Source organism: Amblyomma americanum, chromosome 5, assembly GCF_052857255.1.
Source record: "Amblyomma americanum isolate KBUSLIRL-KWMA chromosome 5, ASM5285725v1, whole genome shotgun sequence".
Taxonomy (NCBI): domain Eukaryota; kingdom Metazoa; phylum Arthropoda; class Arachnida; order Ixodida; family Ixodidae; genus Amblyomma; species Amblyomma americanum.
The window spans coordinates 142,726,974-142,732,162 of record NC_135501.1 but is presented as its reverse complement, the minus strand read 5'-3'; the positions used below and the strand labels follow the sequence as shown (position 1 = coordinate 142,732,162).

General features: G+C 46.0%; 1 non-coding gene across 1 annotated transcript; it reads right to left on the bottom strand.

Moving 5' to 3' along the window:
* Positions 1-4,762: 4,762 nt before the first annotated feature.
* On the bottom strand, positions 4,763-4,834 carry TRNAN-AUU (transfer RNA asparagine (anticodon AUU)). The gene has a single exon. It is a non-coding gene; the product is annotated as a tRNA-Asn (tRNA).
* Between the last annotated feature and the right edge of the window lie 355 nt (positions 4,835-5,189).

The following is a 5,189-nucleotide window of genomic DNA, read 5'->3' as shown; positions in this document are numbered from 1 at the left end:
AGCTTTTTCCCTTTACTGCACATTAAGCAACGTTAAGAAAATCATTTACTCTTTCTTCTCTTACATAACTATTTACTCTTTCTTCTCTTACGTAACTTAGAACTCACGAGGATGCATCCAAAACAAATTAGATATATTTCCTATTATATGGTTAAAAAGAGTACCGAGGAAAAGCCGGCAATTTTTATTAAGCAATCCCTTTTTGCGAGTGTAATGTAGAGGTAGACTTCACATTGACAAATTGACGTCATCACAATTTGGCCACCGTGGCTACACGTGCATTTATTCTACGCTTCACAGACAATAAGTTCGGCGGTGTGTGAGGCGTTTGTGAACGTTGCCATGCAAAAAAAAATTATTTCTCTTCTCACCAAGGTTAATCAAAGTTAATCTGTAGCATAATTGTGCTCATTGACTGACACATTATTCTTGATAATTTAGAGTAAAGCCACGAAAGATGGTTTCCATTAAAAAGATAAAAGAAAGAGAGCGAGAAAATCCTGAATTTAAATTTTTGAAATTACATAAACGTCGCAAGAGAACAGACAGGACGAATGGAAGAATGGACAATGTAGTAGCCTTCATCGCAGCAATTGTAAACGAAGTAGTTGCCGACATGGGGCAGGCTGTGGCCGCCATGAAAGCCCCTTCTAAAGGCCCGAAAGTACAACTTGAAGCCAGTTGCATAGTTCATTCATGTATCCGCCGACGGATTCGCCAGGCAAGTGGTGAAGACTTGGAGACACAGCTTGAAGGGAACTTCGAACAGGCGAAGGTGAAAGTGCGTCCAGAATGCCAGTACACGATGCCCGCTTAGGTCACTTTGCTGGCGTTTTTGGTTGCAGAACTGCGCACAGGCAGTCATAAGCCTTGCCGTAAAGGGTCTTTGACCCTATCTTGAGTAGAACAAAAACATTGTGGCTCCAATCCACGCTGTGAAGGTGGTTGGAAAGCGAAGCTGTAAAACGACACCTAATTACCCACTGCGCACGTCACTTGAACATTCATACAAGTGGCTCTAAAAAAGAGTTAAACCAGAGAGAAGCTAAATGTACTTATATTACCCTTTATTGCATCACCAACGACTTTCACGACGTCTTTATGACCAGTAAGTGATACAGCGAGATTTTCAGTTCTAAATTTAGAGATATTCTTTGCTAAGGCGAAATCAGTGCATGAACTATGAACGGTGGCTGGCTGAGTTGCCTTTGCGAAACGGTGTTCCCTTTGTCCACGCGCGCCCTATCATCGCTGTGAAGGTAGTCGGACAGCGAAGCTGTAAAACGACACCTAATTACCCACTGCGCACGTCACTTGAACATTCACACAAGTGGCTCTAAAAAAGAGTTAAACCAGAGAGAAGCTAAATGTACTTATATTACCCTTTATTGCATCACCAACGACTTTCACGACGTCTTTATGACCAGTAAGTGATACAGCGAGATTTTCGGTTCTAAATTTAGAGATATTCTTTGCCAAGGCGAAAAATAATTTTTCGCCTTGGCAAAGGATTTTTCGCCTTGGCAACCGTTCATAGTTCATGCACTTAAGTGCATGAACTATGAACGGTTGCTGGCTGAGTTGCCTTTGTGAAACGGTGTTCCCTTTGTCCACGCGCGCCCTATCATCGCTGTGAAGGTGGTCGGACAGCGAAGCTGTAAAACGACGCCCAATTACCCACTGTGACGTGAATTCATAATTCACACACGAGGCACTACAAAGAATAACAAAGAGATTGAATAAGCAAAGACATGTTTTTCTATGAAGTAAACTTTTCTGTTGCTTTTTTGATACCATTTTTTGTGCACGCTTCATTCCTTATTAATTTTTTCTAATGCTGCGCCAACCGTTGTTTCAATCCATTGTTTGTATTTTCGCCCGCTTCTTGCGTATGTAATTTGCATGTTGTCTGCCGCCCTGCAATGTAGGGGCTGAGGGGCATGTCTAGCCACAATTTCTGGCTGCTTTTCTAGGCACTCAGCGTGTGTAGATGGGAAAATAAATTGAATTGAAGAAGAATTTAATTGAAATCAGAGACAAAATTAATATACTTAATTACCCATTATTACTCCACAACGACATTCACGACTGTGTTATGATCGGTATGATATACACTGCTATGAACACTGAGCTGTGGTTGAGTTTCATTTGTAAAACGGTGTTCCCATTGTTCACACGCATCTTATCATCCGTCATGTGGTCTTGATGCTTGTTTTGTATTTTTGCAGTGATAGCTACATTAAGGTAGCATTTCGAGCCTTCAGCTTCACGGCGCCGTGGCCACGGCGGCGCAGCCACGGCGTGGCGGCGCCGCCACCGCCACGTGGGGCGGAGCAGCTGCCATCGGCGCGGTGCCGTGGTGGTCACGTGGTTCGTCACGTGGTTGCTCACATGGTGTGGAGCAGGTGCTCCTTTTGGCGAAGCGGCGCGCCGGCGAAACCAAGCTGCAACAGCTGTGCGCATGCGCCGTGTCAACTGGGACGAAGATGAAGAAGGAACGCCCAGAGAATCGGAGCGGCGAAAGACTGACTTTGCAATTAAACTGAGCAAACTCCACTCGGCCAGCTGTAGCTATCGCGTCACTCCAGGTTTAACCAGAGCTAAACCAACCCCAATTTTTTTCTGAATGTAAACAAGTACTGGGTTGTATGCAGTATGCCTGTTTTGAAAGGTTTACCATTTTTATATATCTGTTTATGTTTTTGTTTTTTTTTTCAATTAAAAAAAATTCTCTCTCATTGTATATATGTATATAAATTTATATATTTTACCTTTTTATTTACAATGTTTTTCTATTTCAGTCTTCATTGTTGGGTAATTTTCCACTCAGAGTAACATTCAATTTTTAGCATGGCGTATATTGCTGACGATGCCAACGGCCCGAAAATGTCCTTGGACGATACAGGTATACAGCTTAGATGTAAATATACCTTGTGCCATGGCGTTCTTTGGCGCAGAATACGTTGCGCCATAGAAATTCATTCTCATCAGGAGTTGCACCGAGACACTGGTGTTCCGCCGCTGCGCCGCACCTCGCCTTTCCTCAAAACCCGCCGCGGTGGCTCAGTGGTTAGAGCGCTGGGCTACTGCTCCGGAGCTTCCGGGTTCGAACCCCACCGTGGTGGCTGCGTTTTTATGCAGGCAAAACGCTAAAGCGCCCGTGTGCTGTGCGATGTCAGTGCACGTTAAAGATCCCCATGTGGTTGAAATTATTCCGCAGCTCTCTACTACGCACCTCTTCTTTCCTATCTTCGTTCACTCTCTCCTTTATCCTTTCCTTTACAGAGCGGTTCAGGTGCCCAACGATATATGGGACAGATACTGGGCCATTTGCTTTCCATAAAAACCAATCATTGTTATTATGATTTCCTCAATAAAATAAAAATAACTGGTTTTTTGGGGAAAGGAAATGGCGCTGTATCTGTCTCATATAACGACGGACACCTGAACCGCGCCGTAAGGGAAGGTATAAGGAGGGAGTGAAAGAAGAAAGGAAGAAAGAGGTGCCGTAGTGGAGGGCTCCGGTATAATTTCGACCAGCTGGGGATCTTTAACGTGCAATTGCATCGCACAGCATACCGACGTTTTAGCGTTTTGCCTCGATAAAAACGTAGTTGCTGCGGTCGGGTTCGAATGCGGGAACTCGGAATCAGAAGACACCCGCCGCAGCGGCTCAGTGGTTATGGCGCTCGACTGTGATCCGAAGATCCCGGGTTGGAACCCGACTGCGGCCGTTGCGTTTTTATGGAGGAAAAACGCTATGGCGCCCGTGCGCTGTGCGATATCAGTGCACGTTAAAAATCGCCACCTGGTCAAAGTTATACTGGAGCCCTCCAACACGGTACCTCTTTCTTCCATTCTTCTTTCACTCCCTCCTTTATCGCTTCCCTTACGGCACGGTTCAGGTGTCCAACTATATATGAGACAGATACTGCGCCATTTCTTTTCCCCAAAATCCAATTATTATTATCATTATCTCTAGGGGTACTCTGAAATCAACACAGATGCTGCTCCACGCTAGCACTCGTATATGGCTGCGGTCAAATCACACCTGTTCAGAAATGAACGACACTTGATCCCCTACCCCTATTTTTTCTTACTATCGCTCTGCCTCTCTCTCCCTCTCAATGTCCACTTATTGCGGCTAGTCGCAACTCACGTGCTTCAGGTTTTAATGGCAGATTCCGCGGCTGGCAACATCCTCCCTTCCATTGCTACTTTATTAAAGCTTCAGCTTTACTGGCCGCGAACTTGGGATTTTACTGTGGCGGTGCTCCGAGCAGGCACATGACGTCGCAACGCGCACCTCGCCGCCGATATTTCTCTCCCCTTTCCTCAAAATCCAGCTTTCAATTCTCTCTTTCTTCTTTCCCTCCCTCCTTTATCCCTTTCCCTACGGCTTGATTTGGGTGTCCACCGAAATATTGGAGACGGTTGCTGTGCCATTGAATTTCCTCAAAAACAAAACAAAACAAATGAGCTGAAGGCGTTCATAGAATTAATTGGCGTTGACAACTTTAATATAATAATAATTGTTTTTTTGGGGGGGAAAGGAAATGGCGCAGTATTTGTCTCATATATCGTTGGACACCTGAACCGTGCCGTAAGGAAAGGGTAAAGGAGGGAGTGAAAGAAGAAATGAAGAGAGAGGTGCCGTAGTGGAGGGCTCCGGAATAATTTCGACCACCTGGGGATCTTTAACGTGCACTGACATCGCACAGCACACGGGCGCCTTAGCGTTTTTCCTCCATAAATACGCAGCCGTCGCGGTCGGGTTCGAACCCGGGAACTCCGGATCAATAGTCCAGCGCCCTAACCACTGAGCCACCGCGGCGGGGCCGTTGACAACTTTGCAAAGGCCGTTTATTTTCACGAAACGAAAGCGCGCAACCGGCTCCCTGGGTGAGTGGTGGCCTCATTCTCGCTTTCATGTGCGTGGCGTTGCTGTCCAACTGCAAAAGTCTTCTTTGATTGCGCTCCGCACAATGGTTAGGCGGTGCGCCCTCCCTGCAGCCATGAGGGGTGGTATGCAGTAATTGGTTGACCGCAAGAGATTGGTCACCAAATGAACGCTGCGACCTACCTATTGCTGCAGTTCAGCATGTCAGCCCCAACGCTGCCATGGTAATGCATTTAGGCCACATCTCTCTCTCACCACCGCCGCATGTATCAAAGCACGAATGAGGCGC